General features: G+C 41.9%; 1 protein-coding gene and 1 pseudogene across 7 annotated transcripts in view; both read right to left on the reverse strand.

The window, feature by feature from the left end:
• MTERF1 (mitochondrial transcription termination factor 1) overlaps positions 1-24,998 on the reverse strand; it is a 334,773-nt gene that overhangs the window by 252,337 nt on the left and 57,438 nt on the right. For 2 of the 7 annotated variants that reach the window (XM_061413390.1, XM_061413387.1), the window contains exon 3: positions 19,591-19,630. The exons of the other annotated variants lie outside the window; for them this stretch is intronic. The gene's annotated coding sequence lies outside the window, so the exon portion shown is untranslated. The remainder of the gene's footprint in view (positions 1-19,590; positions 19,631-24,998) is intronic. 7 annotated transcript variants of the gene reach the window in all.
• LOC133245806 (nuclear transcription factor Y subunit gamma-like) lies at positions 6,378-11,276 on the reverse strand (annotated as a pseudogene).

The following is a 24,998-nucleotide window of genomic DNA, read 5'->3' on the forward strand; positions in this document are numbered from 1 at the left end:
AACTACTCCATCGTCTTCATTAGATGATTGCACATTATTATATAGACAATTAGCATAAGAAAGTTACACGCTCAAAAGAATGAAAAGGCAAACATCAAAGCAGTTTCCTTTTTAAAGATTATTTGAAGTTACAAATAGATAGGAAATTCTCAAAGTTCAGTGCCCTAAGAAGGCTAGAGTCAGTAGACCCACAGACCAGTCATAAAACAAAGATGTTTTATCTTCTTGCAAATGCTTTTCCAAACTCATCCAAGTCAAAATGATCGTGGAGAAGAAAAGAAAATCATGGCATTTGAATTAATAGGCATTAGACACTTGAAACACAGAACTGCAATATATATACACAAATTTAAATTTAGGAATTTTCCTTTTGTGTTTTCCTCATAGTTATTCATGATACAGGCAATATCACTTGCAAGCAAAGATAAACATTCTACACTTAGCAGCAAAAACCTACTAATGAACATCTTCTCACCAGTGGGTCCCTACCACCTACCAAGAAGAAAAACAAACTAATTATTTTTCTTGAGTTTTTTTCAATTTTTATGACTGAAAGCCTTTAGGCCCTTTAAATCATATTTTATTGCATTTTTCTTTACCTAGTCATACTATGGGATGAAATAGCCCATTCTTGTTGATACGTCTTTATGAAAGATATTGATATGTGATTGTCTCACTCAAGTTAATATATGAAGAAACTGGCATAGAAATATATTATTAGCTTTGTTGATTGGTTGGTTTAGTCACTAAGCTGTGTCTGAGTCTTGTGACCCTACGGAATGTAGTCCACCAGGCTCCTCTGTCCATGGAATTTTCTAGGCAAGAATACTGGAGTAGGTTGCCATTTCCTCCTCCAGGGGATCTTCCTGACCCAGGGATCAAACCCTGGTCTCCTGCTTTCCTGCATTGCGGGGGGATTCTTGACCAACTGAGCCGCCAGGGAAGCCCCATATTATTAGCTTATTTCATTATAATTAATGTGCTTATGATGACTAAAGAAAATATGCCTTCTTGCATGACTCTGTACCTTGAAGGTTTTTGCTCATAGGAAAGCCCTGTCCTTTTCTGATAGATTCAAGCCTTTCTAGCTGTAGAGCATGAAAATAAGCATAGATTACAATGATTCCAATTACCACCAATATAATCAGTAAGTTGTTTCTAATAAAGGTTTATTAGAAAAGAGTTCAGAAATGAACCCATCACATAGGCTATCACCTATATGATCTGGAATCTTAAATATATCAAGCACACAGCTACATGTACTCCTTCAGTTATTGATGAGTTAATTTCGTTCTGTTCTTGATGATAGACTGATTCTCTGATCCATACCCTACACCTGTCCTGCTCAGACACTTAGTCAAAAGAGAAACTTGTGTATGGTGTGAAAGCAAATTTCTCACCACTACAGCACTGAGGTGAGATTCTTCATTGTAGAGATCCTGCGGTAAAGTAATGAGGACTAAAAATGGAAAAGGACTTCCACTTCTGGCCACCTGGAGAAGAAAATGACAACCCACTCCAGTATTCTTGCCTGGAAAAATCCCATGGACAGAGGTGGGCTACAGTCTATGGAGTCACAAAGAGTCAGACACAACAGAGCGACTAATGCTTCTGGTCACCACAGAGAAATTTTCCTCTTAAAATTATTAAACCTGACAAGACATATGAAATAACTGTTTTCAGATGTTGGACAACAGGCAAAATATGATCCCTGAAAGATGGGAAATGAACAAGGTGAGCCTGGAAGTACTTTGCAAATCTCAGTGTGGAGTGGGAGGAAACAGATCAGAATTCAAGGCCACTGAGGCAGCTGGAATTCATGGGGCACGGTACTAGACAGAAAAGGGCTGGGTAATTTGTGTGTACAAATACACAATTCCAACCTGAAAAAAGTGCTATAAAGAAATAAAAGGAGTTCCAGAAACCTGCACAGGGGCCCTCTTGAGTCTTTGGCTGAATACTAGGCAACAAATGCACAGAACAAGACTCCACAAAGCCAGGGAAAGAACAACTATAGGGACCTATGGGCTGAACAACTACCACAGTTCCCACAAGATCTGGAAATGTTCAAGTTTCAATCTGCCAAAGTAGAGAGAGCTCACTAGACACTCTGAGCATTTGACAGACCCTAGAAAGACCATGCCTTAGGAAGAAGACTACTCTAAGTCCTAATAAAGGCACTCTGAATCTGCCCTATCAAAGCTGAGAAACAACCCCTTAGTGATACAAGGTGTTAACTATGCTGCTTATCATTAAATCGTGACCAGGGTGTGTTTATGCTGCGTTAGATCCAACAATCTTACTCAACATTTACAGGCAAAATACTAAGTGATCAGGAAGTAAACTAGATGGAAACTTTATGTGGACTCTATTCTTTCTTATCTGGTATTTTTCAAAACCAAGGCAGAGGCCATGGTTTGCAAATTCCACAGTCTTACAAAGAGACCTTGAATCAATCAATGGACAACAATGAGCAATTGTGAAACCTATCTCAGTATTTTCAAAAATCCCACAAATGCTCATCAACAGCTTTCTCCTAAAAATACTAATTCACATTTACAAGTGTTTGTTGGGGCCAGGCAATGTGCTGAGCTCTTTACATGCATCATCTCATCTGCACAATTGTACAAGATGGAATTTATATTATTTCTATTTGCAGAAAAGAGACGCTTGGAGTGGTTTGGTATAACGTACTACATGTGACAGGTGGTAAGACATGGAGGGAGGTCTCTCACCCACAGCTGTAGGATTCCAAAGCCAGGCACTTAAACACTCAACTCATTCCCTATGTTGAAAGTGAACATCTGGATTCTACTCTCAGACACTCTCAGAATTCCCACACAAAAATTTCCACAAGAACATAGCAATCAGGGAAGTAAATAAAAGTCAGACCTTGCCTGATTTCTTCCTCTCCTGGGCAGCTAGAGCAATCTAGATTGTATGAATTTTTGTTTTGATCTGGGCAGGGGTTAAGGGGTGTGGTAGCATTTTTAAATTTTAAATTATGGGATCTGAACAACTTTTTCTCTGTTGTGGTATTTTATCAAAAAATGTCAATTTCCAAAGAAGGCCAAATTTCTTGATATAGTCTGCTCTAACTCTCATCTATAATTTTCACTCTAAACCAATAATTTTCTTATTGATTCAGCTAATCGTTTAAAGATGCTATAGACATTCTTTAAAATGTAGACTTTGATGAAAGCCCTGACTGCTACAAAAACTCACAGAATAGACCTAGGCAAGTCAGAGAATCTTCCCGGGCCACAGTTTCCCTGTCTAGAAAGTGACGATCTTGGGACTTCCCTGGTCCGGTGGTTAAGATGCCACACTTCCAATGCAGGGGGCGCAGGTTTGATCCCTGGTCGGGGAACTAAGATCCCACATGCTGCAAGGTGCACACCCAAAAAACAAAGTGGGGATCTTGAAATACACTGGCATTTGCCAAATGACATATCACAGAATACTTGTCCTAAGAGGTGCCCCAAGCAAAAGAAATTCCAGGTCAAATAAACAGGAGAAAAGCTACAAACAGTTGCTCCCATTTAGAGACTGATGACCCATTAGCAGTGAATAATCTGCTTGCAAATTAAAGCCTCAGCAAAGTCTAGCAGTAAAAAGATCTATTTAACTGTGCTTAATTTTGAATTTCCCAAACCTGTTTGACTCTAAAACCATTTCCCTGGAAAAGTGCCTACAAACATCCCATTGAAGCAGTATCCATTTATTTACTCATAAAACTATTTATTGAGCATCTACTATGTGCTAGACAGCACACTGGGTATTGAGAATACAAAATAAACATCATCCCGGTTTCCCTGAGTCTAGAGTTTAGTTGAAAGAATAGACAATAAATACGCAAAAAATAAACAAACATAATTTTGTGTTAAGAAGAGTACTATGAAGGAAATAGTTTTTTAAATGTAAAATAAAGAAAAATGGAGCATATTTAAATGGGATAGTGAGAAAAAGCCACTTTGGCCTCTCTAACATCATTAAATATTATTAGCACCATTTAAGAAGATAATTGAAGAATGAGAAGGAGACTGCATGTGAAGAGCACTAAGCATCTGTGAAAACCCCAGGGTGTGAAACTGCTTAACAAGTTCAGAGAATCAAAAGGCCAGTGAGATGGAAGAGGAAGCCTGACTTCAGGACTGGAGAGACTGGGCATGCAGGGCTTCCGGGTCACAGAAAAGAGCTTGGACTTTATTCTAAACACAATGGAAAGGAGTTTCAACTGGGAAGTCACCTGACAAAATTTTGTTTTGTTTTTTAAAATATGAAAAAAATCTGCCTGCGATGCAGGAGATCAGGGTTCGATCCCTGGGTGAGGAAGATCCCCTGGAGAAGGGAATGGTGATCCACTCCAGTATTCTTGCCTGGAGAATTCCATGGACAGAGAAGCCTAGCGGGCCACATACAGTTCGTGGGATCACAAAGAGTCGAACACAACTGAGCAACTAACAAACAAAACAAAACAACATATATATATATATATATATATATATATATATATATAATTTTTTTAAATTTCTTTGGCTGCACCAGGTCTTAGTTGCAGCACTCAGGATCTTCAACTTGGTTGCAACACATGGGATCTTCAGTTACAGCACGCAGGATCTTTTCATTGTGGCAATGTGGGATCTAGTTCCCTAACCAGGGATCAAACCTGGGTCCCCTGCATTGGGAGCACAGAATCTTAGCCACTGGACCACCAGAGAAGTCCCAAAATTTGTTTGTTTTTTGTTTTCTAAGTTCATTCTGGCTATCCTGTGAAGAAGAGTTTTAAGAGCTAGAAGAATACTTAGGAAGAATTCAGAGAAATTGCATTGGTTTTCAATTGCTGCTAGAATAAACTATCACGGACTTATTAGGTGAAACAATACAAATTTACTATCCTACAGTTCTGCAGGTCTGATGTCTGACATGTCTCACTAAGCTACACTCGTCAGGACTGCATTCTTTTCTGGAGGCTCAAAGGGAGAATCAATTTCTGGCTCATTCAGGTTGTTGGCAGAATTCAGTTCCCTATGGCTGTAGAGCTGAGCTCCCTGTTTTCTTGTCCCTGTAAGCTCAGACATTCTCAGCTTCTAGAAGCCACCCACATTCCTTGGTTTGTGGCCTCCTTCCTCTATCTTCAAAGCCAGCAATGGTGGGTTGAGTCTTTCTCATTCTTCAAATCTCTCCTCCTTTTTGTTCCATTACATCTCTGACTTAGCCAAGAAATATTCTTTGCCTTTAAGGACACATGTGATTAGGTTGGGCCCATCCAGATAATCCAGGATAATGTGAAGATCTGTAACCTTAATTACATCGGCAAAGTCCCTTTTGCCATGTGTGGTAATATATTCACAGATTCTGGGCATTAACATGGCACATCTTTGGGGAGATAGGAGGAAAAGTATTATACAGCCTACCACAAACTGCTCTCACTTGGTAGCAGTTCCAAGTGAGAAACAAGATAAATTAGATCAGCGTGGTGGCAATGGGAAAAGGTAGACAGATTTAAGGCATATTTTAGAGTCAGAATTAGTAGACTTGGTGGTGATGTGTTATTTAGGTGGAGGTACCCCACGCCCAAGGTAAGAGAAACCCAAGTAAGATGGTAGGTGTTGCAAGAGGGCATCAGAGGGCAGACACACTGAAACCATACTCACAGAAAACTAGTCAATCTAATCATACTAGGACCACAGCCTTATCTAACTCAATGAAACTAAGCCATGCCCGTGGGGAAACCCAAGATAGGCAGGTCATGGTGGAGAGATCTGATAGAATGTGGTCCACTGGAGAAGAGAATGGCAGACCACTTCAGTATTCTTGCCTTGAGAACCCCATGAACAAAAAGGAAGAGAAGGGGATGACAGAGGATGAGATGGCTGGATGGCATCACTGACTCGATGGACATGAGTCTGAGTGAACTCTGGGAGTTGGTGATGGGCAGGGAGGCCTGGCGTGCTGCGATTCATGGGGTCGCAAAGAGTCGGACACGACTGAGTGACTGAACTGAACTGAACTGAACTGAACTCAGTAGTAAAGGAGAACGACTCAGTGATAAAGAATCTGCCTGCCAAAACTCCTACATTGGGTTCAATCCCTAGGTTGGGAAGATCCGCTGAAGTAGGAAATGACAACCTACTCCAATATCTTGCCTGGGAAATACCATGCACAGAGGAGCCTGGCAGGCTATAGTCCAAGCGGTCACAAAGAGTCAGACATGACTGAATGACTGAGCATGCATGCATAAGAGGAGGGAACTGCAGACACACACAAGAGGAGGGAATCGAGGCTAACTCCTAAATTTCTGATCTTTCAGGCTTACAGGCTGAGTGCCAGGGGCTTTCAAAAAATAAAGAATATTGGGACTAAAGCCAATCACCTCTGAGATCTCTTACTGTTAACACTTTCAGTTCAATTCAGTCACTCAGTCATGTCCGACAGACCGGCCAGGCCTCCCTGTCCATCACCAACTTCCAGAGCTTACTCAAACTCACGTCCATTGTGTTGGTGATGCCATCCAACCATCTCATCCTCTGTCGTCCCCTTCTCCTCCCACCCTCAATTTTTCCCAGCATCAGGGGCTTTTCAAATGAGTCAGTTCTTCACATCAGGTGGCCAAAGTATTAGAGTCTCAGCTTCAGCATCAGTCCTTCCAATGAATATTCAGGGCTGATTTCCTTTAGGATGGACTGGTTGAATCTCCTTGCTGTCCAAGGGACTCTTAAGAGTCTTCTCCAACACCACAGTTCAAACGCATCCATTCTTCGGTGCTCAGCTTTCTTTATAGTCCAACTCTCACATCCATACATAACTACTGGAAAAACCATAGCTTTGACTAGATAGACCTTTGTTGGCAAAGTAATGTCACTGCCTTTTAATATGCTGTCTAGGTTGGTCATAACTTTTCTTCCAAGGAGCAACATCTTTTAATTTCATGGCTGCAATCACCATCTGCAGTGATTTTGGAGCCCAAAAAAATAAAGTCTGACACTGTTTGTTTCCCCATCTATTTCCCATGAAGTGATGGGACCAGATGCCATGATCTTAGTTTTCTGAATGTTGACTTTTAAGCCAACTTTTTCACTCTCCTTTTTCACTTTTAGCAAGAGGCTCTTTAGTTCTTTTTCCCTTTAACACTTTAAAAAAGACTAAAAACATCTCTTCTATTTAGGGGTCATGAAGTCTGAATTTTTATAATTATATGTTATTCTTATTATCTTGAGAAAAGAGTGACTTGTTTGTGACTCATCACATTCTTCAAAGTGAAGGAACCCTTAGTATGCTAGTTATCTATTCCTGTGTTTAAAAACTGGCCCCAAATTTAGCAACTTGAAACAATATAGTTTCTGTGGGTCAGAAATACAGATGTGTATTAGCTTGGTCCTCTGCTTCATGATCCCTCATGTGACTATAACCAAGACGTTGCTTAGGGCTAGGGTCTCAACCAGAAGCTCAATGGGGGAAGGATTCAATTTCAAGCTTATTTACATGGTTATTGGCAGGAATAATTGTTGCAGTACTGAGGGCCTCAGTTCCTTTCTGACTATTGACCAGAAGCAACCCCCAGTTCCTGGCCACGTGGGCCTCTTCACCGCTGCAATTTATTTCATCAAAGCTGCCAAGAGAGAGAAAGTCTGCCAGGAATTCACAATCTTTTCTAGCTTAATCACAGAAATAACATCCCCTCAAAACTGCCATATTCTATGGTTTAGAAACAAAGGGAGAGAAATACCTGGAAGCAAGGATCACTGGAGTCCATCATAGAGACAAATGGACCACACTTGGGAATTGAAGAAACCAAAGAAGGAAAAAAGAAAAACTGAAAAGGTAATCTTCATCTTCTCAACTTTTTTAGGATAGCAGTCCTAAACAGTATCCCTCAGCCAGTAAACTGCTCCCAGGAGAGCTGATTAGGAAACTAGTCAAGAGGTAGAAAAGGGCAATCCAAGGAGGACTGCAAGTCGGTTTGGCAATAACTTCTAAAGATTATAGCAGGGGGGAAAAAAATTAAGATAAGTTATTTTAAAGTATTTTAATTCAAAATTAGAAAAAGACTTTTAGCAGAATTGGAACAAAAATATAAGAAGAAAAGGACAACATATTTTGGAAAACAGACTGGTAAATTCTCAGCAGTAACAGTGAAAAATGTTAAGTAATTGCTAATGGGCATTTCCTAAAAATAGAATGCTTCCAAATTCTGTCATCTTGTACGTTATCCTCCACATTGACTCTTTTTAATCTAAAATGAGATTTATTGCATTTCATGCAGTTTGAAGTCCATGCAGCAAAGGAGACTGTCACAAATTTCAATGCATTTAAAAATAAAATAAAGTTAAAAATGAGGGGAGTGAGGGAGAGGGAAAATGCACAAAGTTCTAGTCTCCTTGGGTCCCTGGAAGAGAAGGGTTTGGGAATGAAACCATCCACTCTCCATGACAAATGAGTCTCTTAAATGCAAGGAATGTTCCCACCGCCTCTGAATGCAAACCCAAGGAGCTCTGGGGCAGGAGCAGGGACCTGGGGAGAGGAGCAGTAGAGGAAAGGAAGCTACACACATCACCTAACTTTACCTGAGGGCAGAAGAAGGTGGCGAATCCTGAGGCAACAGCTGATCTAAGAGTCAGGAGATTACACACAGCCCCAAAGGGATCTACTCCTAAAAGAAGTGGTGGTAAGAACCAAAAAAAGAAAAATAAAAGAAATATTTCTTCAGCCACACTCTTTGAGAAAATGTCATAAATATGCTATTCAATATTTTCATATCATAGCATTGGACACACAGCTCAACACAGTGAAATATTGATTGCCTGGAGGAAAAAAAAGGGAAAAAAGGAAATAAAAAAATATTACATCTTCCATCCTTCTGTTGGAAAATCTCGGCCCCCAAGCATGGGACCTACTACACCAGAGACCTAGCCTGCAGGAGGCACTGAGGTCCACAGGGTCCTGTGTGGAGGGAGGCAGTGCCCACCACCTGGGGCGGAATGGCACAAAATTGTGTTGGGTGTCCTTGGCCTTGCCAGCTCAGGCCCGCCATCACGTCCCGGCTCACCTGGGGGCTCTGCCTGTCAGAGCACTGGACAGCTGACTGGATAAACACCAGCTAGGGGAGTTCCTGGCCGGGAGGCATGGTGACTCGCTGGATCTGGTAGAGCTGTTTCGAGGGGTGGGGAGGAGAGGGTGAGGTCACCCTGGGGAGAGAGGCATGCAGCTTCCTAGAGGCCTTGGAGTTGGTTGGGGCCCCAGATAACCCAACAGCTACTGCAAGGCAACGGAGGGAGGAGGGGAAGTGGAGCTCTGCAGGGGCTGGGAGCAACCAACACAGGAGGCAACTGCCCTATATGTGGCGAGAGGGTGTGTGTGGTGAGCGGGGAAGAGGTGCGGGGGAGTTGCATTTCCAGGTCTCTGGAACTTCCTGGCTTCCACTTCTCTGGAGGCTGTCTCTCCAGTTGGCTCTGAGCTCTTGAGCTTGCTGCATGCTGTTCCTCTGTCCGTCCGTGAACTGGCTGAACTGCTGCTCTTGCTGGCTCTCCCTCTGCGTGATCTGTGAGCACTGGTGGCACGCGTCTGAGTCTGTCCCGGCACCACGTGGGGTGCTTAAGGGCCCCCTTACAGGCTGGGCTAAGCGAGTACACTGCAGCTGGCCGCCATGCGGGGGCACCGGGATCTGCTGGATCTTGCCTGTGTTCGGGATGCATCACCTGCATGGTCCATTCAGTGCCGCTCTGGGCCTGCTGGGCTTGACCGTGTGGATGAGCCTGGACCTGCTGACCTTCTTCACCTGCATGGTCACGGGTGTGGTCTGGCCCTGCTGAGGCTGTGCACCAATGATCTGCCCAGGCTTGATGGCGCTTGTGGAGCTGGGGGTCTGCTGGCCTTGCTGCTGCCCCGGGACTTGATCGGCAGTGGGCTGCTGAGCCAACCTGCAGCAGTCCTGGACAGGTTCAGCAAGAGTCACATACCAGCGCAGCTTCTCCTGATGCTTTGCTGGTTTCCACTCATCTCTCGGAACATCAGTGAGAAAGTCAAACTCATCACATTTTGTAATTGCCATGGCAATGTCATGCCTCTGAAGAGTCTGGTGCTGGTTCTCCTCTGTGTGGATCCAGGCCCCAAGAGTCAACTCTGTGATAAAATCTGGGCTTCCTTGGCAAACAACACAGGGGCTTCTGCACTGACCATCTTCACATCGCCGACCAGTTTCATAATCTTCTTAATACGAGCCAGTGGGAGTTTCTGTACTCAGAAATCTTTCACTGTTAAATTCCAGATTTCTCCCGTGACACGAGGCCAGAAGGAATGCAGAGTTTGCTGGGCACCACTGCTGCTAGCACCACCAAATCCCCCTCCTGGGGACATTCTGACAAACGCCTCGACTGGGAAGTCCAGGGACCAGCAGGAGCCGCCTCAGCACTTGGGCAGCGGGGCGGGGCAGAGAGCGGGGCAGGGCAGAGAGCGGGGCAGATGGCTGGGCACTATGGCGGGGGAGAGGGGAGCATGGGTCACCGAGAACCGAGAACGGAGAGCGAGAACCGGGGCGGGCCGGCGGGTAGGGCGGGGGAGGGGAGGCGCGCATCATAAGGAAGGAGAACAGAGAGCGCCAGAAACCACGCCAAGAACAACGTGGCAGCCATGCCGTTTACACCACGTCCCCCCTTTACCCTCCCCCTCCCTTGGCGCCTTCCACAGTGATTCTTTTAAGTTGAAATAAGAGCAAGGACCACTTTTATGGTCTTGTCAAGAGGCAGCTGTGACTATGATATGATTATGATCATACGATCATACTATGACTTTTCCTTTCTTTAACTTTAGGCTTATTTAAATGCTGCTTTATTGCACGGAAATCCTTATATAATATCAATTTTGAAAAGCAAATGTTAAAGACACAAATCTAATAATAATAATATACCAACTGGTTCATTAATTATAACAAAAGCATCATATTAATGTAAGATGCTAATAATCATGCAAACTGGGTGTGGGTAGTGTATATGGAAACTTTCTTTAGTATCTTCATAATTTTTATGTAAATCTAAATGTGTTTTTATGACCCAGAAATCCCACTGCTGGGCATACACACTGAGGAAACCAGAATTGAAAGAGACACGTGTACCCCAATGTTCATCGCAGCACTGTTTATAATAGCCAGGACATGGAAGCAACCTAGATGTCCATCAGTAGATGAATGGATAAGAAAGCTGTGGTACATATACACAATGGAGTATTACTCAGCCATTAAAAAGAATACATTTGAATCAGTTCTAATGAGGTGGATGAAACTGGAGCCTATTATACAGAGTGAAGTAAGCCAAAAGAAAAACACCAATACAGTATACTAACGCATATATATGGAATTTAGAAAGATGGTAACAATAACCTTGTATACGAGACAGCAAAAGAGACACTGATGTATAGAACAGTCTTTTGGACTCTGTGGGAGAGGGAGAGGGTGGGATGATTTGGGAGAATGGCATTGAAATACGTATAATATCATATATGGAACGAGTCGCCAGTCCAGGTTCAATGCATGATACTGGATGCTTGGGGCTGGTGCTCTGGGATGACCCAGAGGGATGGTATGGGGAGGGAGGAGGGAGGAGGGTTCAGGATGGGGAACACATGTATACCTGTGGTGGATTCATTTCGATATTTGGCAAAACCAATACAATATTGTAAAGTTTAAAAATAAAATAAAATTTTAAAAAAATAAATAAAAATAGGAAGGTTGGCTTTTTAAAAAATAAATAAATAAATAAAATGTAGGTCTTCATAGAACCGTTCAACTTCAGCTTCTTCAGCGTTACTGGTTGGGGCATAGACTTGGATTACTGTGATATTGAATGGTTTGCCTTGGAAACGAACAGAGATCATTCTGTTGTTTTTGAGATTGCATCCAAGTACTGCATTTCAGACTCTTTTGTTGACCATGATGGCTACTCCATTTCTTCTGAGGGATTCCTGCCCACAGTAGTAGATATAATGGTCATCTGAGTTAAATTCACCCATTCCAGTCCATTTTAGTTTTCTGATTCCTAGAATGTCGACATTCACTCTTGCCCTCTCCTGTTTGACCACTTCCAATTTGCCTTGGTTCATGGACCTGACATTCCAGGTTCCTATGCAATATTGCTCTTTACAGCATCGGACCTTGCTTCTATCACCAGTCACATCCACAGCTGGGTATTGTTTTTGCTTTGGCTCCATCCTTTCATTCTTTCTGGAGTTATTTCTCCACTGATCTCCAGTAGCATATTGGGCATCTACTGACCTGGGGAGTTCCTCTTTCAGTATCCTACCATTTTGCCTTTTCATACTATTCATGGGGTTCTCAAGGCAAGAATACTGAAGTGGTTTGCCATTCCCTTCTCCAGTGGACCACATTCTGTCAGATCTCTCCACCATGACCCGCCCGTCTTGGGTTGCCCCATGGGCATGGCTTAGTTTCATTGAGTTAGACAAGGTTGTGGTCCTAGTGTGATTAGATTGACTAGTTTTCTGTGCGTATGGTTTCAGTGTGTCTGAACATTACCCACCAGATATTTTACAAGGGAAAAACATTGAAAATTGCTTCAACATTTTCACATCTCTTATAGAGCCCAAAATGAGAAGTCTGACCCAGAGATAATCATCGACAAGAACCAAGTTCATAATTTCCGTATTCAGGGCACTTTGAAGGGTTTAGTGGGAAGCAATCAAGATGACTAAGGATAAAGGAATTCAGGATAAAAATTAAGGATAAAGGAATTTTGGTTTCTTGAAAGTAAGTATCTAACCGTAATCCTCACTTACAAAAATGTCTACATTCTTGTCTACACTACTCTGGGGGAGAGTGTCAGGCTAGTTCATCTATCTAAACTCATAACAAGTTTCACTTGGCTATAACAGAACAAATGAACCTAAATCCTGAGAGAAAGGGTTATTAAATATTTTAATGGGTTACCAATAGAAGCCATGGGTCCTTCTTTGGAGTTATTTTTAAAAACAGGAAATCTTCTCTTTAAGATAGCCTAGCAGAAGTCTTGCTCTAAAATAGAACGTGATCTCTAACATACTGTGAATCTTTTGTGTGTATGGCCATTGCTGATTCTCCTACTCTAGTTTCTTTGTGTCTCCTATTGGTGACCTTTCCTCTAATCTCTTTTATCTTGGGTATTGATACCTCCTGTTTCTCAACATCCTAAGCACGGCAGAGTTTCTGGTTAGCTTCCGACACTGTCTCAGTTTAGAATGAAAAGTGAAGACATATTCTCCATCCATAACTGAAACATAACACTATGCCTAATTTCTGGTTTTGAAAGCTTGAGATGTTTTCTCATTTATGCCACCCACAGAATTTCCTTCTAAATTCTGAACGTATAGAATTCTGTCATTGGAGAGGAAGCCTTCAAAGGTTTTGAGATTTTGCCAGTTACTGGAAGGGTTTTATTGGCTGCAAGTTATGATTGAAATTATTTACTTGCTATTCAGTTTAATATGTTTAGAGACATTTCTAAATAGGCTGCCTCAGGCTTTTCAGTGATATCTAGAATAATGATGTAAAAACTGTACAACAGTGTGGGAAATAAAAGATAAGTTTAGAGGAAAACAGCTCAAGTCCCCAAAGAAAACCCACTCCAGTGTTCTTGCCTGGAGAATCCCATGGACAGAGGAGCCTGGCAGGGCTACAGTCTATGGGGCTGCAGAGTCGGACATGACTGGAGTGACTGAGCGAGCACGCACACACCCCAAAGAATTCTTTAATAAACACTTCTGTGTTTCTGTCACACACACTCTCCTCCTGTGCTTCCATCTTAGTATCTATTATCCCTGCATAAGGAGCTTCCAAGTAGGTGAGGAATTTCGGCATCCACGTGTATGAATGTGTGTATATGTGTGTGTATGCCTGTAGCATTTGCATATATACATAACAGATGGAAGAGTTGGTAGCACATAAGGCATATCATATGTACTCCAGACCCCAATGAAGATGAAAAATAAATTTCTGAGAAGAAAACTGATAATTTGCATATAGATAGATACTGATACAGCCAACTCCCTGCTTCCTATTTCTTTCATCATTTTGAACCCCTGCAGCAAAGGTATGCCCAGGACCACACACTATTTTTTCTCCATAGTAGAAATTATGAGTTTGCACATGTGAAAACAAAGGATATCCTGAGTTCACATGTAAAAACCTTGTGAGAAGAAAAATGCAGTATTCATCACTGTCTTCAACAGAACAGAAAAGGTCAAATAAGAGAGGATATTTTAAAAAAAAAAAACTGATAAAGCATTAACTGAGAACACTAAATGATCCAACCTAATATTTCCACAAGATCTAATTGACAGACATCATTCCATCGAAAAGAAAAGAGGCTTCTTTTTATAATCCCTCTTCCTCAGTAAGGTTGGTTTCCATAGCCACAGGCTTCTCAGCCGGCTGGCTTGGTTAATGATGACCCTGGGGAGCCAACAAGATGGCCTCTATTTCCCCATTTCTATTTGCAAACCACAGCCAAACTGGTTCTAGAAGTTGTCTGAGAAGGAGGCTGTGTCCCCAAAGAGGCTAATACTGTCTGATCAGCAACATCCTCAATAAAAAGCAGAGACAGCAATTATTGCTTTGTCTACAATCCAGTATTCCCTTAGGGAGCAGCAACGGTGTCATGGAATTCCCCTCAGTCTGAGGAGAAGGGCAAACAAATCCATCACCCTATCAGACAACTTGGATGCTTTTTCATGAAAACCCAGAGGTCCCAGGGTTTCTTTCTGAACCTCAGGTGCTTTATCTATAAACAGAGATGTCTGCTTGGTCTCTTCTGTTCCAATGTGCTGATTCTGCTCTGTGACCTAACAATTTCTGTTCCACCATAAAAAGTTCGCGTGGCCTTTCCTGCCCCACTTCTCTTTTCCAGTGGTGACCACACGACAAAGCACGAGTCCCCAGAGTACCAGCAGGACACTCTCTGGTTTGTCAGGCCAAAAGCCCCATGATTTCTCCGCCTTTGTAACTCACTCTTTTAGCTCTAGCCTGATTTGGGAATGAAACACTCAAGATATAGAACACTAAGTTTGTCAAAAGTACATCATCTTTCAAAAGGACAGCAAGAAGCCTTTGTTGATCACTCTGACCTTCCAAGTTATTATCCACTTTCTCTCCTTTTCTTGACAAATTTAATTATATGGTCTACCGAACATCACCTCTGCTACTGTCACCAAACCCCTTTTTAAATACCTAAGATTAGATAAATATCAATACTCCACTGATGCATGTCTCTTGGGGTCAAAAATGACTGAATTAGGCTAAGGCTGATGAGCTTTTCTCAGTCCTCATTATTTTCTATCTTTTTCCAGCATTTGGCACAGCTAATGACCTCCTATTATTCAAATTATGTTCCCTCCTGGATTCTATGATGCTGTCGTATCCAAGTGATCCATTCTGTGGCTGCCGTCTCCATCTCCTTTGGTTTAACTTCCACCTCCTGGTACCCAAATGTGTGTTTTCCCAAAGTCCTGACCTTTGTTCTTCAATCTTTCACTCCATGCCCAATCCCTCTAAAACTTCATCTACCTCCATCTTCAATTATCATCTCTATATTGATAATCTCCAAATAGACTTTTATGACTTTCAAGTCCATAGCTCTTTTCATGGCTCTTTAGATTTACCTACTGGAAATTTCCCCTTTAATCATTCTGTTCTAACTTTTAAATCAAAATACCCAAAGGTGAAGGCTTTATCTTCACAGCTCCCAAAGCAGCTCACTGTCCACAACGTCTCTATTTGGTCAGTAGAAACGCCAATTTGGAGACCTGAACATTTGCTTTACATTTCACGTGAAAAAGTGAAAGTTAGTCGCTCAGCCATGTCCGAATCTTTGCGATCCCATGGACTGTAGCCCACCAGGCTCCTCTGCCCACAGAATTCTCCAGGCAAGAGCACTGGAGTGGGTTGCCATTTCCTTCTCCAGGGGATCTTCCTGACCCAGGAACTGAACCCAGGTCTCCTTCACTGCAGACATATTCTTTACCATTTGAGCCACCAGGGAAGCACATTTCATGTGGTAAATATGAACTGATGGTCTCTTTTATGCCAGGCAGATTTCTAAGTACTAGAAACACAACCATAAGGCCCAATCCTTGTCCTCCCACTCTACTTACTCTATTAGATATTTATTCCATATCCCTTTTAAATTGGGATTATAATACTTTCCCCAAATCATCTCCTCTTTGAATTTTGCTTTTCCTTTCCATACATACCTCAAAATTCTACTTATATACAAAGTTCTAAAGTAATCCTTTATTTCTTCTTCCTTTACACCCTACTGGTTTCTAAGTTCTATCAAACTTCCTTTGTAATATTACTCATGTTGTATGCTATGTCACTTCAGTTTTGTCTGACTCTTTGTGGCACTATGGCCTACAGCCTGCCAGGCTCCTCTGTTCATGGGATTCTCCAGGCAAGAATATTGGAGTGGGTTGCCATGCTGTCCTCCAGGGAATCTTCTGGATCCAGAGATGGAACTCACAGGCGGGTTCTTTACTACTAGTGCCACGGGAGAAGTCCTCAAACTCAATAGTAAACATTTACTGGGTATCTTCCAGCTGCTGAGCACTGTGCTAAGCCAGGACAACACAACGATTAAGTACGACAAAAAGTCTCTGCCTTCAAAACTTCAGAGTTAGTGTAAGAAAGAGACAGGTAAACCAATAATTACCGTGCAGCAGGACAAACAGTATATTGGGCCTAAAAGAGAAGCCCTTAACCTGACTTGGACTCAGGGAAGTCTTCCCAAAGATGGTGACTCTTGAGCTGAGCTGTAAAATAGCACATTGTGCTCACCCACCAGACTGGGGCATTCCAGACAGGACAAGAGTAACCTGTTCAGGATGAGCACAGGGAGTGACAAGCAAGAGGGGAGACTGAGAAAGTGGAAAGGGGTCACACTAAACATAGAGTCACGGCATTATAGGCTGAATTGGGTACTTCAGAAAGATCTGTTAAAGTCCTCCTAGCCCCTGGTACTTGTAAATGTGACAAATACGGTCTTGGCACATGTAATCAAGCGAAGATGGGATCATTGGGATGAGCCCTAATCCAAGATGACAGATGTACTTATAGAAGAGAAAAATTCACAGGCATAGAAGACAGGCTGGCGTTTGCCCAAGGGAGAGGTTGGGGAGGGATAGAGTGTAAGGGTGGGGTTAGCAGATATGAGCTGCTGCTAAGTCACTTCAGCCGTGTCCGACTCTGTGCGACACCACAGACAGTACTTTTTATATAAAATATGTAGAATTGATAAACAACAAGGTCCTACTATATAGTACAGAGAACTATATTCAAAAATCCTATGATAAGCCATGGTGGAAAAGAATATTAAAAAAGAATGTATGTATACATAAATGCCTGCATGCTCAGTCACTTTGGTCATTTCTAACTCTTTGTGATCCCATGGACCGTAGCCCACAGGCTCCTCTGTTCATAGGATTTTCCCAGTAAGAATACTGGAGTGGGTTGCCATGCCCTACTTCAGGGGATCTTCCCCACCCAGGGATCAAACCCACATCTCCCACGTCCTCTGCATTGCAGATGGATTCTTTACCACTCAGTCCTCAGGGAAGCCTATATATATAAATAACTGAATCACTTTGCTGTATAGTAGTAATTAACAAAACATTGTACATCAACTATAATTCCATTTTACAGAATGAAAAAACAAAGAAGAGAAAAATTCCACGAGAAGGCAGACACACTCGGGGAGAACACTCCATGACAATGGAATCAGATACAGAAGCTCGGCAGCTGCAAGCCAAGGCATGCCTGAGGTTACTAGAAGAAAAGGCCAGGAAGTACCCTCACCCAGAGGATGACCTTACCAACACCTTGATTTCAAGCCTTTAGCCTCCAGGACTGAGAAAGAATTTTACTGAGAGAGAAAGCTGGCTTAACACTCAACATCCAAAAAACAAAGATCCAGTCCCATTATTTCATGGCAAATAGATGGGGAAACAATGGGAATAGTGACAGACTTTATTTTCTGGGGCTCCAAAATAACTGCAGATGATGACTGCAGCAATGAAGTTGAAAGATGCTTGCCTCTTGGAAGAAAAGTTATGACCAACCTAGATAGCATATTAAAAAGTAGAGGTGTTACTTTGCCAAAAAAGGTCCATCTAGTCAAGGCTATGGTTTTTCCAGTGGTCATGTATGGATATGATAATTGGACCATAAAGAAAGCTGAGCACCAAAGAACTGACGCTTTTGAACTGTGGTGTTGGAGAAGACTCTCGAGAGTCCCTTGGACTGCAAGGAGATCCAACAAGTCCATTCTAAAGGAGATCAGTCCTCAATATTCATTGGAAGGACTGATGCTGAAGCTGAAACTTCAATACTTTGGCCACCTGATATGAAGAACTGACTCGTTGGAAAAGACCCTGATGCTGGGAAAGACTGAGGGCAGGAGGTAGAAGGGGATGACAGGATGAGATGGTTGGATGGCATCACTGACTGAGTGGACATGAGTTTGAGCAAGCTCCAGGAGTTGGTGATGGACAGGGAAGCCTGGCGTGCTGCTGTCCATGGAGTCGCAAAGAATCAGACACTACTAAGCGACTGAACTGAACTGAGAGAGAATAAATTTCTGTACAGCTGATTGTACTTAAACCAAAATAACAAAATTTACATTTAATACCTCTAAGATGGACTGCAAGGAGATCCAACCAGTCCATTCTGAAGGAGATCAGTCCTGGGATTTCTTTGGAAGGAATGATGCTAAAGCTGAAACTCCAGTACTTTGGCCACCTCACGCCAAGAGTTGACTCATTGGAAAAGACTCTGATGCTGGGAGGGATTGGGGGCAGGAGGAGAAGGGGACGCCAGAGGATGAGATGGCTGGATGGCATCACTGACTCGATGGACGTGAGTCTGAGTGAACTCTGGGAGTTGGTGATGGACAGGGAGGCCTGGTGTGCTGCAATTCATGGGGTCACAAAGAGTCGGACACAACTGAGCAACTAAACTGAACTGACTGAAGATGTCCCTACTTCTGTTCATCTCATTCCTACTCATCCTTCAGTCCTAGCTCAGCTCTCATTTCCATGAAGCCTTTTGTCATCAATGGAATGTTTGATTCTATTTCACCACCATTCACTGAGCACCTACCATATTCAATATATTTTATGCTTCCCAGTGGCAAAGAATCTGCCTACTGGTTTCTTGGGGGAGTTTCCTGCAGGAGTCACAAGAGATGCAGGTTTGATTCCCGGGTTGGGAAGATCCTCTGAAGTAGGAAAGGGCAACCCACTCCAGTATTCATGCCTGGGAAATCCCATGGACAGAAGAGCCTGGAGGGCTACAATCCATGGGGTTGCAAAGAGCTGGACACAAATGAATGACTAAGCACACTCATGTACAGATAAAACAAAATCGTTTTCAAATCCAAAACCATGGTTCCTTTCACAAAAGAGTTTACAAACCAAGCAACAGAAAACAGACCACGGTATTATTGTTTCAACCAACAGATATGTACTGAGTGCTACTATATGTGCAGCATGCTCACAGTTTTTGATGAAATAGTGACCAAAACTAACAAAAGTGCTTGTGCTAATGGCACTTACATTAGGCAGGAGGCAGTCAGGAGCAGGAGCAGAGAACAGACTATAAAACAAACAAAAAAACAGCTTAAAACATATGGTATATCTGAATGTGATAAGGACAATAAATACAGCAGGAAAGGGAAATCAGAATGGATTCTGCAAGGGGGACTACTTCTCTGCATCTAAAATCTGATGGATTGAACTTAATGGTGAAAGACTGAATGGTTCAGTCTTATGAGAGGGATAAGATAAAAACATCCATTCTCACTACTTCTATTCAACATTGTAATAAAGGTTCTAGACATGGCAATTAGGGAAGAAAATAAAGTAAAAGGTATCCATATTGGAAAGCAAAAAATAAGATTATACCTATTTGCAAATCACATGACCTTGTATATAGAAAATCCTAAGAGATCCACTTAAAAAAATTATTGAAACTAATATACAAGTTTGGTAAGGTGCCATAATACAAGATCAATATACAAAACACAATTGTACTTAATTAGTAATGAGAAATAAGAAAATTGAAAGTGAAATTAAAGAAACAATTTCACTTACAATATTAGCAAAAGATAAAATACTTAATAAATTTAGCAAAAGGAGTGCAAAACTTCTACTCTAGAAACTATAAAATATAACTGAAAGAAATTAAAGAAGGCCTAAATAAATGGAAATATATCAGTGTTCATGGAGTAGAGACAAAATTATTAAGATGGCATTAGTACCCACAATGATCTACAGATTCATCAAAATCTCTACCTAAATACCAGCTGGTATCTCTGCAGAAATTGACAAGCTGATGCTAAAATTCATACAGAAACTCAAGAAACTCAGAATAGCCAAAAAATCTTGAAAAAGTAGAAAACATTCCTGATTTCAGACTTTTCTTCAAAACTATCATTATTAAAATAGTAGGTACTAGCCTAAGAATAGATACATAGATCAATAGAATAGAATTGAGAGTCTAGAAATAAACCCTCACATTTACAGTCAATTGATTTTTGGCAAGGGTGCCAAGACAATTTAATGTGGCAAGAAAAACCTTTTCCAAAAAGTGATGCTGGGTGAGATACCTTGATATTCACATGCTATCCTAACTCACATCATACACAAAAATAACTCAAATGTCCATCAACTGATGAGTAGACAAAATGTGGTATATTCATACAATAGAATATTATTCAACAATATATGAAGCTCTAATGCTTGCTACAACATGGATGAAACTTGAAGACATTATACTAAGTGAAAGAAGGCAATTACATAAGAATTATTATATAATTCCATTCAAATAAAATATCCAGAATATGTAAATCTAGACAGACCAAAAGTAGAACACAGTTGCCTAGGGCTGAGGAGGTTAGGGGAATGGGAAATGGCTGCTAATGGATATGAGGTTCCTTTTTGAGATGATAGAAATGTTTTAAAATCAGTTGTGGATGGTTCTGCAACTGTGAATACACTTATGACAACTGAATTGTACACTTTGAGTGAACTGAACGGTTTGTGGATTATACCTCAATAAAGCTGTCATGTTTTTTAATTGATTGGTTGACTTGGTCAGATGCCTACACCTTAGCTGCAAAGAAGTGTGGGAAAGTGACTATCTGGCTTTTTTCATCTTCCTCCTACCAAAACTCATATGGTAAAGAATGCTCCAAATCTAGAAGGATAACTCAGGTCCTAGTCAGACTCAAAATCTGGATAAATATTTTCTAAGGTGGTTAAGTGTATAATAAGTACTGTGAGTTGAGAGTGTAATAAGTAAAACCAAGTGCAAAAGGAATGAAGTCTCCCAGGAGGAGAAAAGTTTTTTGAGAGGAAAAGCGCTGATAGTGCCCTTTCCTAAGCTCATTCAGCACATGTTGTACTCTCCTGTCATGGGTATATATTATTCTTATCTCCTCTAAGAAACTGTAAGATCACTGAGAGCTACCTGCAGGTCTCAACCAAATCGCAAGTCCCAAACGGTCAGTAGTTGATTAACCTAGTTGTGATATCATACACGTTCGCAACTGTGGGTTTTACTATTTTAAGTTTAGGATGATTTTTATCCAGCTTTTAAAACTATGCAGTAACTGAAAGATTTTGGAGCTTTTACATTGAGGGGCTCTCATGTCACTGGATGACTGGTTTACTGTGCTTGCGCTGCTCAGTCACTCAGTCACGTCTGACTCTGCACCTCCATGGACTGCAGGCACCAGGCTCTCTGTCCACAGGATTAAGAATACTGGAGTGGATTGCCATTTCCTATTCTTGTTTCCAAATGTAGCTAAGATTGGCATTTTAGTAACAAACTACTCTCCTTCTGACTTTTGCTTAGACAAATATTTTCAATTAATGGGTTGATTACCCTACTTTGTTAGGACCTACTTCAGCTCTTTACAAAGCATCTTGTACTCTTAACTTGATTAAAGCTCTGCTGCTGCTAAGTCGCTTCAGTCGTGTCTGACTAATTGAAAATGAAAGTCATGTAAACCCCTCCAGCATTTAAGCAAAGGTGAGGGGAAACCCAGGACACCAAGATCTGTAATTTTTACAATATCCAAATGTGTTTTTCAGTTCAGTTCAGTTCAGTTCAGTCCCTCAGTCATGTCCGACTCTGCGATCCCATGAATCGCAGCACGCCAGGCCTCCCTGTCCATCACCAACTCCCGGAGTTCACCCAAACTCACGTCCATTGAGTGAGTGATGCCATCCAGCCATCTCATCCTCTGTTGTCCCCTTCTCCTTCTGCCCCCAATCCCTCCCAGCATCAGAGTCTTTTCCAATAAGTCCTTCACATGAGGTGGCCAAAGTATTGGAGTTTCAGCTTCAGCATCAGTCCTTCCAAAGAAATCCCAAGGCTGATCTCCTTCAGAATGGACTGGTTGGATCTCCTTGCAGTCCAAGGGACTCTCAAGAGTCTTCTCCAACACCACAGTTCAAAAGCATCAATTCTTCAGCATTCAGCCTTCTTCACAGTCCAACTCTCACATCCATACATGACCACTGGAAAAACCATAGCCTCCACTAGACGAACCTTTGTTGGCAAAGTAATGTCTCTGCTTTTGAATATGCTCTCTAGGTTGGTCATAACTTTCCTTCCAAGGAGTAAGCGTCTTTTAATTTCATGGCTGCAGTCACCATCTGCAGTGATTTTGGAGCCCAAAAAATAAAGTCTGACACTGTTTCCACTGTTTCCCCATCTATTTCCCAGTGTTTTTATATGACCTTAATTTATCTTAAAAATAACATGTTGCTAAGTCACTTCAGTTGTGTCTGACTCATGCAACCCCATAGAGAGCAGCCCACCAGGCTCCCCCATCCCTGGGATTCTCCAGGCAAGAACACTGGAGTGGGTTGCCATTTCCTTCTCCAATGCATAAAAGTGAAAAGTGAAAGTGAAGTCGCTCAGTCGTATCCGACTCTTAGCGACTGCATGGACTGCAGCCTACCAGGCTCCTCTGTCCATTGCATTTTCCAGGCAAGAGTACTGGAGTGGGTTGCCATTGCCTCTCTGATACTTCACTGCTAATAGTAATACTTAATACTGCATTGAGGCAAAGCAACAGGGCATAAAGATAAAACACCACCACCTGTATTTCTTGTGGGCTTACCCTTCCTTTTTAAAAGTTTGTATTTAAGTCACTTTCAATTTACTTCTTCAAAATAATTGCATAGCTAATTACCCCAGATATTTAATCACCCACAGAGCTTAAAGTGTCCCTTTTTTTTTTTAACATTATCTATATACCTAGGGCGGAGAAGGCAATGGTACCCCACTCCAGTACTCTTGCCTGGAGAGTCCCATGGATGGAGGAGCCTGGTGGGCTGCAGTCCACGGGGTCGCTAAGAGTCGGACTCGATTGAGCGACTTCACTTTCACTTTTCACTTTCATGCATTGGAGAAGGAAATGGCAACCCACTCCAGTGTTCTTGCCTGGAGAATCCCAGGGAGGGGGGAGCCTGGTGGGCTGCTGTCTCTGGGGTCGCACAGAGTTGGACACGACTGAAGTGACTTGGCAGCAGCAGCAGCATATACCTAGGGAAACAGATGGGGAAACAGTGGAAACAGTGTTAGACTTTATTTTGGGAGGCTCCAAAATCACTGCAGATGGTGACTGCAGCCATGAAATTAAAAGACGCTTACTCCTTGGAAGGAAAGTTATGACCAACCTAGATAGCATATTCAAAAGCAGAGACATTACTTTGCCAACAAAGGTCCGTCTAGTCAAGGCTATGGTTTTTCCAGTGGTCATGTATGGATGTGAGAGTTGGACTGTGAAGAAGGCTGAGCACTGAAGAATTGATGCTTTTGAACTGTGGTGTTGGAGAAGACTCTTGAGAGTCCCTTGGACTGCAAGGAGATCCAACCAGTCCATTCTGAAGGAGATCAGCCCTGGGATTTCTTTGGAAGGACTGATGCTGAAGCTGAAACTCCAATACTTTGGCCACCTCATGTGAAGAGTTGACTCATTGGAAAAGACTCTGATGCTGGGAAGGCTTGGGGGCAGAAGGAGAAGGGGACAACAGATGATGAGATGGCTGGATGGCATCACTGACTCGATGGACGTGAGTCTGAGTGAACTCCAGGAGCTGGTGATGGACAGGGAGGCTTGGCATGCTGTAGTTCATGGGGTCGCAAAGAGTCGGACACGACTGAGCAACTGAACTGAACTGAACTGATACCTAGAAAGGCTTATGGAAAGTAACAACAACATAAAAAGCAGATGTTTTCAAATCCTCACTCCAATTTAATTTAAAGGATCCTTACACATCCTGATGCAATTTCGAATCAAGCAGCCTAACTACCACTTGTAAGTTATGAAATTCCAAATGTTGGCATTTTAATCTGTACTTAAGAAGCTCTAAATAACTTACATTTATACTTCTTTCAAGTTTTATGTGCTTAGAGTCTAATAGCCTCTCTTCAAAAGTCAACACAAAAACAGCATGCTTTTGTAAATAAGATGTGCATTCCAACGATAAGTATGTATTGGGTAATCCTTCAGTTTCTATTTTACTGTAACCATGACTGTGCTAGCATTCACAAGTTTTTTCCTACTCTACAGCTAGTGCTTGGGACAATGGATAATGTAAATGTGATTTCATCTGTTTGCTGAATATTTCCAACTGAACAAGGAATATTTTGTTCTTGATCTCAGTGTTCAGAAATAGTGAGATCAGTGTTTCTTTTAGCTTTAAGCTAGAATAAAACAAATAATCTTGGGAAAATTGATTCTGCTAGATCATAATTTTTCTTTCTTAATGAAATCTACAAACTGAGTACCTAATCCTCTAAGTCAGCCACTGGACTTCTGCTATACTATCTTCTGCTGGTATTCTAAAAACTCAAATATTGAGGGAGGAGAGGGGGATCTAGAAAGAATGGCATGATTCAAAGGGATTCAAATATAATGAACATTCGTCTGTGGCATTTTTATACT

Source organism: Bos javanicus, chromosome 4, assembly GCF_032452875.1.
Source record: "Bos javanicus breed banteng chromosome 4, ARS-OSU_banteng_1.0, whole genome shotgun sequence".
Taxonomy (NCBI): Eukaryota; Metazoa; Chordata; class Mammalia; order Artiodactyla; family Bovidae; genus Bos; species Bos javanicus.